Source organism: Sinocyclocheilus grahami, unplaced genomic scaffold (genome assembly GCF_001515645.1).
Source record: "Sinocyclocheilus grahami isolate Dianchi unplaced genomic scaffold, SAMN03320097.WGS_v1.1 scaffold481.1, whole genome shotgun sequence".
Lineage (NCBI taxonomy): Eukaryota > Metazoa > Chordata > Actinopteri > Cypriniformes > Cyprinidae > Sinocyclocheilus > Sinocyclocheilus grahami.
The window spans coordinates 470,138-482,168 of record NW_015505660.1 but is presented as its reverse complement, the minus strand read 5'-3'; positions in this window follow the sequence as shown (position 1 = coordinate 482,168).

Here is a 12,031-nt window from a genome sequence, read left to right as displayed (position 1 = left end):
GGACCACCAGATTTGGGACCACTGGAGTTGGGTCCTCCAGGACCACCGGACTTGAGACCACAGGAGTCAGGTCCTCCAGGACCACCTGACTCAGGACCACCAGATTTGGGACCACTGGAGTTGGGTCCTCCAGGACCACCGGACTTGAGACCACAGGAGTCAGGTCCTCCAGGACCACCTGACTCAGGACCACCAGATTTGGGACCACTGGAGTTGGGTCCTCCAGGACCACCGGACTTGAGACCACAGGAGTCAGGTCCTCCAGGACCACCTGACTCAGGACCACCAGATTTGGGACCACTGGAGTTGGGTCCTCCAGGACCACCGGACTTGAGACCACAGGAGTCAGGTCCTCCAGGACCACCTGACTCAGGACCACCAGATTTGGGACCACTGGAGTTGGGTCCTCCAGGACCACCGGACTTGAGACCACAGGAGTCAGGTCCTCCAGGACCACCTGACTCAGGACCACCAGATTTGGGACCACTGGAGTTGGGTCCTCCAGGACCACCGGACTTGGGACCACCAGAATCGGGTCCTCCAGGACCACTGGATTTGGGACCACGGAAGTCAGGTCCTCCAGAACCACAGGACCTGGGATCACCAGAACGGACTTAACTGCCCTCCTCCTTCTCGCCCTCCACTTCTCAGTGGGAGTCGGAAGGCCAGGACTGGTGGGAAAATCCCTGCAGAAGGGTTCTAGTTGGCCTGGTTTAGCCCACTGACTTCGCCGAAAAGTCCAGGATCCCAAGTCCTTCCATCTCCCAATGGGACAAGGGATCGTCCAGGCACGCATTAAAGAAATCCTTGAGTGCCCCATCATTGTATTCCAGCCCCACCGTGAAGGTCCAGAGGGTTTGGGCAAAGCCTACTACCTCCATGCCCTGCTGACACAAAGCCATAAGTGTCGAGCCATTCACTCATTCCTTGTGGCAGGAGGGGTAATCCGAAGGTCCATAGTCCCAACGAAGGAAAAAAAAACTGCTGGATCTAGAACTGGCTGCAGTATTCTGTCATGGAATGCCAGAAAAAGGCTAAATTAGATCCATGTGCAGTTTAATTAAATTCAAACAATAATCCAGAACAAAACAAAAACGTGGCAAATGGTAATCCAAAACACAGGGTAACAGAAAACACAACGTAACGGGTACAATACTGCAGCAACAAAAGACAGAGTGAGCATGGTATAAATAGTGATGGGATAATGAGTAAATGACCTACAGGTGATGATAATCAGAACAGAAAAGACTAGGCAAAGGACTATGGGAAATAGAGTTCATAGCATGTAACAGCGAGGGGAGAGCACCGTCAAGTGGCCAGTCCAGGGCACAACAACCAGACACTGTGACAGGCTGGCTTTGTTAGTGATTGTGACAGGCAATCGCTGCCATTCAGATATGTTCACATGCTGTGATTTCATGAGGCTTATGCTCAAAATTATGCATTCTTATGTCCTTTTATGATTTCAAAATGTTCCATCTCTTTCTTGTTTGTTATATGAAGTTGACAGGAACTTTTTGCCTTGTCTTCATCATTTGTTTTTGTGACTCGTCAAATGTAGACCAATCTTTTATGCTTTTGTATCTAGATTTCATTGTTTTAACCTTTTTTCCAACTCTTAAGCTATGAAAACCATTTAACCATTTCAGTTTTTAATGTGTGAAATGTATTTCCACAAATTAAGATTGTCCATCTTTTGTGACACCAAAATGCCCTTCCTACTTTTAACATGAGATTTATTTGTATTTTATGAAATCTTTTCACGTCACATATAAAAACCTGAGACACAAAGCAAATATTTGTATGAACTGCAGTGCAAACACAGGTTATTGAATAAGACTGATCATTTGTTTGATTAAACATCCCTCTATTTGTCCAAAAATCACAGAGTTGTTGCACTCTGTCTGAAAGATCATACAGTCATCCCAGGATATTGAAATATTATGAATAAAACAGTGATTGGACAAACATTACATGGTGAAATATATTTTGTAGCATGTGAGTCATGTAGCATAACAGCAGAGTCGTACTGCACTAGTGAAATATGAAACCCGTCAACATTCTAGTTCATACTTGTTTGTCTGTCTAACAGGACCCAATAGAGTCACATGATTTAGAAGAAAATGATGAAAAGAGAGATAGATATCTACAAGTGGGGTTTCTAAGCGGACATGAAGAGAAGAGCATAAGAGTCATGATCATCTATAATCTAGTGCTATATTATATTAATATATTAATAGATTTAAGCAGTATTCTTGATTAATTTTGGACTTTGTCTCATCTCTCATCAATATGCTGACGAAGGAGTACATTTTCCTTCTCCAGCAGTGTGTAATAATTCCTGTTTTGTAAACACATACTTGGTCTAAACAGCAGCTCCAATTCACTTCCAGGGAAAACTGATGTAAGTAAATATAATTATGTTATAATTTTGCGAATTTAATTTACTGTGTATGATTCATACATGATTCATTAATTTGATCAAATGAGAGTGCTATATTTTGAAAGTATTTTTACAAGCATTTGAAAGTATTTTGACAAGCAGGTCACTTTTCATCTTTGTTACCAAAGCAGATGCAATAGCTGATTTAGAAATCCTAGCAGTTCCTAACAAAACAACTAAAGTGATAAAATTAACTGTTGTTTTAATCAATTCACTTACTACCCAATCATTTAGTGAGGTTCATATGTTTATAGAGCAGCTTTCAGTTTCACTTTTGTGTATCATAAGACAACAGCTGAAAAGGAACTTTAAAGTAATTAAGACTATTTTAATATCAATAAGAGATTGTTTGTATATAGGAGCATAATTATCACCAAAACCATTTATTGTTTTTTAACAGTACTCATTTACATAATTCTGTTGTGTGGTGATCACCAGCTGGAGTGCCCTTGATAGCCACCAGAGGGCATTCCATCCCATACCATTGCCACTCTGTCATGAATTTCATTCCCCACAATGTTTGTATATAGGAGCATAATTATCACCAAAACCATTTATTGTTTTTTAACAGTACTCATTTACATAATTCTGTTGTGTGGTGATCACCAGCTGGAGTGCCCTTGATAGCCACCAGAGGGCACTCCATCCCATACCATTGCCACTCTGTCATGAATTTCATTCCCCATAGTCATTTGCACAGACTCATCTAACTCATTGGTTTCACCTGTGTCTCATTAACCCTGTTTGCACATCCTGGTTCTCCTGTGTCTTGTTTCCTGGTTTTCATTCTCTGCCTGTTATTCTGGATATCTCTGTTAGCCTCAGCCCTGAACTCTAGTGATGGGAAACCAAGGCTTTCTGAACCGTTTGAGGCTTTCATTAAATAAAACGGTTCATTACTCGAAGCTTTTTAACACAGTGCACATTAGCGACATCTGGTGGTCAGACTCAGTTTCTCCAGCCTATCTAACGAAACATCGCAGATCAGAGAGGATGGTTTGAAAAAGTTTTTAATCTGTGCCAGCTCGTGTCATGCGTAGTCTGGTCAACGGACTTCACATATTGATTAATAATATAAAATATACAAGTGTGTGATTATAATTAATAACTGACTTGAGTAATAGCAAAAATATTTTGGGTGAGCTGTTCGGGGTCTCTGAGACCTCAGCTAGAACATGATAAAATGCAATAGAGGTGTGATGTGCATTCAGTTTCTGTCTGGTGTTGAGGTTATTCTAAACTATTCTACTGAATCCCAAATAAGTGTACACACACACACAACCAAGTAAATGTAAAGTCAAACACAAGAGTCATGCGAAGCGCCGATTTTTTCAAACCAGCTGTCTCGACCTCCTGACGTCATCAATCACATGGTATTGTCATTTCGATACAAGTATCGGCACAGTGTGTGATACAATATTGCTTTGAAAACTGCGTCGGAACATTGGAGCCTCTGTATCAATCGTCCCATCACTACTGAACTCAGTCTTGGTTTGGATTGTCTATTTGTGTATGACCTTTGTCTGTTTTTGGACTAAGTTTGTGGATTACCCCTTCAATAAATACTGCACTTGGATCCTCAACCTTTGTGTCTCTATGCAGCTCATGACAGAAGACTTGGCCAACAATGGATTCAGCAGTTAGAATCATTCACCTGCACCAAGGTAATGAATCCCTCGAGGACCACATCCGGGACTTTGTAAATGTAAATTTAAAAATGCAAATTCCTCTCAGACTATGCTCTGCATTGCTATTATGTGACTATATTGTATTGCAATATGAAGCACTTTAATGTTTATGTTGAATTGAGACTAGTTAGGACATAATTTTTAATTGGAATGGTTTAATGACAGTATTTCATTATGGTTTCACTTGAATTGGTTACAAAATAGATGAAGGATGGTAAAACATAAACAGTTAAATGTACCCAGCTTGTATGTAAAATGTTACCTGAGAGCGAGAGAGAGAGAAAGATAGAAGGAGAGAGAGCAGTGCCCCAGCAAAGAGAGATTGCCAGCCAAGAAAGAGAGAGCAAAGACAAGATAGAGCAAAGGAAAGAGACGGCAAAGAAAAGAGAGAACAAAGAAAAGAGAGCCAGAGCAACAGTTACAATCTTCTTTTATCCCTTACTTGACCATGTAACTAAAAACCACATGTGAGACATTCAAACTGACCAATCATCAGATTACAGCTTCACCCACTGGGCAAAAGGTGTGACAATTAGCAGACCACCGATGTATACACATGTTGGCCTACAGGCCTTGATCACAATCAGCAACTCTGTGCCTTTACAAATTCTATGGCCCTTTTGCTGCTGAAGATAGGTTTGGGGCATGAAAACAGAAGTCTTTGATAATTTTCAACCCTACACTATATGCCCTGCTGTTGAGTGGGTCCTCCTTCACTGTTGGGGAAGTAGAGGAGGATAAGGGGGGTAGTACCTTCCCGACCTGTGGTTCCCCACCAGAGCCAGTTGACATCATGGTCGCCACTCCAGAGCCACATCACAACATGGCCACCACTCCAGAGTCACATCACAACATCATTTGTGATCCTCATCATTAGTCCTGTGTTGGCACCAACCTGTGAGCTCTTTGCCTGTCCTGTCTTGACCACAGAAGTCGCCCTTGAGCTCTTTGCCTGTCTTGTCATGGCCACGGAGGCTAACTCTGTACCCTCTGCCTACCCTGTCATGGCCGCAGAGGCTGTACCTGAACCCCTTGCCTGTCCTGTCATGGCCATGTCATGGACATCTGCTCAGCCTGAGCTATCTTGGTGGCCTTCTGCTCCACCGTGGGGATCTTTGGTCCCATCTGCTTTGCACTGGTGGTCTTCAGCTCCGCCCTGGTGGTCGCCTGCTTTTCCATGGTGGTCTTCAGATCCATCAGTTCCACTCTGGTGGTCTTTTGCTCCGTCCTGTGGGTTTTTGGTCCCATCTGCTCTGCTGTGGTGGTCTTCTGCTCTGCTGACTCTGCCCTGGCCACCTGTCCAGCCTGCACCGTCTTGGTTTCCTGCTCAGCCCTCATCTCCAGTTCTTCTTCCACTCCATGGACCTGGCCCACCACCCCTCCCCTTGGTCCACCTCCACTCCGCCTCCTGGAATTCTCTGACCATGTTAGGAGCATCTGGAAACCCTCTCCTTAGGAAGGGGTCTATGTCACAATCACCAGCTGGAGTGCCCTTGATAGCCACCAGAGGGCACTCCATCCCATACGTTTATCACTCTGTCATGGACTTCATTCCCCACAATCCTTTGCACAGACTCACCCTATATAAGACTGGTTCATTCATTCATTCGTTGCTAAGTCTTGCATGTGTCATAAGCTGGGGCGTCATGCACTTATTATTTTTTACCGGTACCTCATTATGCTTGTCATGTGACACAGCAGAAGGCTTATGTTTTATTTAATTTTTCCTTTTTTATTCAAACGTGTTAAATGTATCATGAAATATCTCGATTCTCAAATATTTGTAAGTAAATGCATTTTGCACTTTTATAGATCATGTTAGTTGCCTAAGTAGGCTAATGTTAGTGTAGTCTATGCGTACATATTTTTAATATGACTGACTTTGTATTTAACTGAATTTAATAAAAACATTAAGTTACTAATTATAACACTTGCATTGTACAGAAAGAGAGCAAAAAACATTTACATTATCAAAGAACATTATCATTGACTTTAGTCTATCCAGAGTTCAAGCACTCTCAAAAACGCACATTAAAATCACTGAAGCTGTTTAAACTGTGAAATGAATATCTTACTTACATTCGTATGCACATCTGCACTTTGTTGTTTCTGATGAGAGAATTAGAGAGATTTAATTAGCCAGAGAGCAGAATTCAGTTAGTGACACGTTTCAGCGCTGACTCATCTGAACGCCTCTGATTGGTCATTGCATTCATAAGCTCATAAGTGTGTGATTGGTTATAATGCACAGCGCTATAAAAACGCATCTGTCTCTGGATCAGTGCCAGCCAAAGCATGAACGTAGGTTTGAATTTAGCAGCTGGGGATGTGCCGCACTGAACGTTCTAATCACACCCGTGTGATCATATCAAATATTTGATTTGCATCCTAGTTCTCCCATGTCTTGGTTCCTGGTTTTCATTCTCTGCCCGTTATTCTGGATATCTCTATTAGCTTCAGCCCTGAACTCAGTCTTGGTTTGGATTGTCTATTTGTGTATGACCTTTGTCTGTTTTTGGACTATGTTTGAATAAATACTGTGTTTGGATCCTCAACCTTCATGTCTCCAAGGAGCTCATGACAGATTGCCACTTCTGATGGACAAATAATAACAAGTTACTTTTAAAATGGCTATCAAAAACTTTGTTTCCACCTCCATTTTAGTTTGACTTGTTGAATTGTTCGTAGTAATTATAGTGCATTAGTAATTAGTTCACTGTATTTAGTTATAACAAAAAATGCAATCAGGTTTAATGCAAATTTAGAATTTATTAAAAACCAAAAATTATATATATCTATACTTATAGAGCCTTGTATGATATAAGTGTTGCGAATCATCAGCAGAGTCTGGATCCATTTCCAGCGTTTATTGTGTACACAGACAAGACAGGGTCAATCACCAGTAGATACAATAGCGGAGGCTAGGCTGAGACAGAACGTGGGACGGGCAGGAGGTCGCGGCAGACAATCACAGGTAGTAGATCAATCCAAGTCAGGGCAGGCAGAGACAGATCAGAGTACGATAAACAGTCCAAGGTCAAACGAGTAGGCAAGATACAGGGTAAACGCTCAGTAGTGACAGCCGGGGCAAATCAAGACTTTGCAGTCAGCTGAGGTGAGTGTTTGGCTTATATATATGTGTGTGTGTGTGTGTGTGTGTGTGTGTGATTAGATGCAGGTGTGTGCGTGCAATCAGTCCCAGGTATGAGACATGATGGGAACTAGAGTCCGAATGGATAAAGTCAATATTCAGGAGAGAGTTCCCTTTGGTGGTGGTGAGGAGGAGGCGGTACGGAATCCTCCTCTGTAACAGAGCACCCCCCTGCGAGCGGCTCCTGACATGAGGAGGCAAGCGACGCCGGGGTCTACCACGAGGTCGAGGGGCCGGTTTCTCCGGATGTGTCCTGTGAAACTCTTCTGTGAGTGTGGGGTCGAGGATATCTCCGGCCTTGACCCAGGATCGCTCCTCCGGTCCGTACCCCTCCCAATTGACCAGATACTGGAGAGTGGCACCCCGGCACCTGGAGTCAAGCAGCTCATGCACCCGATACGCCTCCTCGCCGTCAACCAGAACAGATGGGGGGGTCTGTAGTCTGGCTCCCTCCTCCGACTCTCCTCCCGGACCACCAGCGTGTTTCAGAAGCGATACATGGAAAGTGGGAGATATACGATAGTTAGTGGGTAGATCTAAACGGAACGATACTGGAGTTATTTGTCTTAAAATTTTTAATGGACCAACATACCTGGGACTGAGCTTTTTACATGGGAGCCTGAGGCGCAGATCCTTAGTTGACAGCCAAACCCATTGGCCTGGAGCGTATTCGGGACTGGGGCGTCGGTGTCGGTTGGCCTGTTGTTCTGTTCTCCTCACAGCATGTAGCAAGTGAGTATGGGCTCGGTCCCAGACCTCCTCACTGCGTTGTAACCAGTCTGTGACTGAAGGGAGGTCGGTGGGCTCGGGGGAACAAGGGCGGTTGCAAGCCCAGCATGCATTTAAAGGGAGTCACCCCTATGGCGGGTTTCATGAGGGAATTCTGAGCATATTCCGCCCAAAACAAGTACCTGCTCCAGTCTGATTGTCGTTGCTGGCAATACGATCGAAGGAACTGGATGATCTCCTGATTCAGGCGCTCTGTCTGTCCGTTGGACTGAGGATGGTAGCCGGACATGAGGCTGATGTTTACATTGAGGTGTTTGAAGATGGCAGTCCATACCCTTGAGGTGAACTGGGGACCCCGGTCTGAGACAATGTCCTCAGGCAGACCACAGAAACGAAACACATGATTGCACAGTAATTCAGCAGTTTCGAATGACTTGGGGAGTTTAGGCAGGGGAATTAGACGGCATGCTTTGGAAAATCGGTCTATAATCGTAAGTATAGTGGTATTACCTTGAGAGTTGGGTAGGTCGGTGATGAAGTCAATGGCGATGTGAGACCAAGGCCGTTGTGGTGTGGGCAATGGTTGTAACAGGCCTGCTGGTAGTTGTCTGGGTGATTTAGAGGTGTTGCAGGTAATGCAGTTTCGGACGAATTTGGTGGTATCAGATAACAGAGTGGGCCACCAGAATCGGTTTTGGAGCAGATTTGCAGTGGCAGAGATTCCAGGGTGTCCCGAGCTGGGCAGAACATGTACTTGTGTCAATAGACACTCTCGTAGTGATTCAGGAACATAGGTGAGATTGGGGGGACTTTCAGGCGGTGGCGGATTCTGGAGATTCAAGTTGTTTGTTTCGGTCATGATGTCCCACTGTATGGGTGCGATGAGGAGGTTCTCAGGAATTATACATTCAGTGACGTTTGAGCAGCACGTCTCCTCCGTTTGACGAGAGAGAGTGTCTGCCTTGATATTCTTGGTGCCGGGTCTGTATGATACAGTAAACTGAAATCTAGTGAAGAATAACGCCCACCTTGCCTGTCTGGGGTTAAGTCGTTTGGCCGAGCGTAGGTATTCGAGGTTCTTGTGATCAGTGAGGACTACAAATGGGTGCGAGGCTCCCTCCAGCCAGTGGTGCCATTCCTCTAATGATAATTTCATGACCAGAAGTTCACGGTTTCCCACATCGTAATTCCGTTCGGCGGTGGTTAGCTTGCGTGAGAAGAAGGCGCAAGGGTACATCTTTGCTGGTGATCTGTGACGTTGGGAAAGTATCGCACCTACCCCAGTGTTAGAGGCGTCGACCTCGACAATGAATGGGCGTTCTGGTTCAGGATGTCAGAGGATAGGTCCTGAAGTAAACCGAGTCCTTAGTTCATCGAATGCCTGTTGTGATTCCGAAGACCAGGTCAATTTAGTGGGCTGACGTTTATATCGTTTAGTCATGGCGGTCAAAGGAGTGGCGATCGAACTGAAGTTCCTGATAAATCACCTGTAGAAGATTGCGAACCCCAGGAAGTGTTGTAAATCCTTGACTGTCTGGGGAAGCGGCCATTCCAGAACTGCCCTGACCTTCCTCTCCTCCATCACTACCCCCTCCTGGCTGATCACATACCCCAGAAAAGTTGTGCTTCTTTGATGGAACTCGCATTTCTCCACTTTAGCGTAGAGTTGATACTGAACGAGGCGCTCTAGTACAGATCTGACATGACGAATGTGTTGTTCCAGGGAATTTGAATAGATCAGGATGTCGTCGATGTACACGATCACCCATCTGTTGAGCATGTCCTGAAAAACGTCATTCATGAAGGACTGGAAGATCGAGGGACTGTTTGCCAGGCCGAAGGGCATAAACCGGTATTCGTAGTGCCCACTAGTGGTAGAGAATGCCTTTTTCCATTCGTCCCCCTCTCGAATGCGGATTAAGTTGTAAGCATTGCGTAGATCCAACTTGGTGTAGTATTTGGCCTGGCGGAGCTGTACTAGCGCTGCGGTGACCAGTGGTAGAGGATAACGAAACTTAACAGTAATATCATTAAGGCCGTGGTAATCAATGCAGGGCCGCAACCCTCCGTCCTTTTTCTTTACAAAGAAGAACCCCGCGGAGGCGAGGAAGTCGAGGGTCGAATAAATCCTTTGACCAGTTCCTCCTCGATATAGGCTTTCATAGCTTCTGATTCAGGTTGTGATAGTGGAAAGATCTTCCCCTTAGGAGGGGTGGCGCCGGGTATCAGATCTATGGCGCAATCGACGGATCAGTGGGTTGGGAGTTGTAAAGCTTTTTTTCTACTGAAGGCTTCGACTAGATCGGTATATTCGGAGGGCAGGTTTAATTCGTCGGTGGTTTGAACAGATGGAACCGAATCCTGGATGGGGGACCGTGTGATCCTTGACAAACAGCGGTCTTGACAGGTAGCATCCCATTGAACGATTTGTCCCTCTCTCCAGGAAATGCGTGGGTTGTGGGTGCGCAGCCAGGGTAGTCCAAGAATGATCGCATGATTGGGAGACTGGATGACGTAGAATTTTATAAATTCAGAATGGAGAGTTCCTATTTGTAGTTTGACTTCTTCTGTGATACATAACACTTTCCCCTCTCCGAGGGGTCGGCCGTCTAGTTTATGTTGCAGGGCGAATTCATGTGAAACAAAGTTTCCAGTCGACCCAGAATCTAACAGGGCGCTAATAGGTAATCGTTTTATCATTGACAGTTATTTCAACCGGCAACACTTTGCTTGAGGGGGAAGTAGTGATACGAAAGTTGACACTCACCGATCGGGGTTTGGATGATGGACGGACCGGGCAGGAGGATATCATGTGCCCAGCCTGACCGCAGTAGAGGCACAGTTGGTTCTGCATTCGGCGTTCGCTTTCTTCGGGAGTGAAGTGAGTGAAGCCCAGCTGCATGGGTTCGTTATGGCATTGGTCTCTGGCGTGAATCGAGGCATGGTAGGACGTCGTGAGCGGATCAAATTGTCAATGTGAATGGTGAGTTCAATGAATTCACTCAAACTTCTCCCCTCATCTCGGCAAGCCAACTCTGACTGGAGCTCCGAATTCAGTCCCCTCCGAAACAGGAGTTTTAATGTGTCCTCGATCCAACCAGTCTGGGCGGCAAGGGTGCGAAAGGACAGGGAGTACTCGACTGCAGGTCTCCTTCCTTGCGAAAGTGTTAACAGTTGGTCTCCTGCACTTTTCCCCTCCGCGGGATGTTCAAAGACTTCGCGGAAGTGTTGGAGAAATGTTGTGAAGGTTGGAAATGAAGAGCCGTCCATTCCCCAAACAGCAGTAGCCCAATCCAACGCCCTCCCGTTGAGCAATGAACACACAAAGGCAATGTGGCTAGAGTCTGTGGGGTACAGTGAGGGCGGTTGATTAACAAAGAGCGAACACTGAAGCAAGAACCCTTTGCATCTAGCAGGGTCTGCATCGAATTTCTCTGGGAAAGCGAGTCGTGGGCTCACTGGGGATGTGGGTGATGTTAGGGGTGGCATGGTATGATGAGGCGCCAGGGCTGGAGCGGCTGCAGCCGCGGTTGGCGTTATTTGAAGGCCTTGCAGCGCCTTCACTAACTCCTCGGTGAGTGAGGTAAGCCGGTTTAGTTGGTGGTGATTCATGGCGAGCTGTGTGGCCCGCGCAGATAGCTCAGTGGATAATTGCCTGAGTGCTGCTGGATCGCTGTGCGGCGAAGTCTCCTGTTGCGAATCATCAGCAGAGTCTGGATCCATTTGCAGTGTTTATTGTGTACACAGACAAGACAGGGTCAATCACCAGTAGATACAATAGCGGAGGGTAGGCTGAGATAGAACGTGGGACGGGCAGGAGGTCGAGGCAGGCAGCAGACAGTCACAGGTGGTAGAACAATCCAAGTCAGGGCAGGCAGAGACAGATCAGAGTACGATAAACAGTCCAAGGTCAAACGAAAGGCAAGATACAGGGTAAACGTTCAGAAGTGACAGCCGGGGCAAATCAAGACTTTGCAGTGAGAAGCTGTGAGTGTTTGGCTTATATATGTGTGTGCGTGC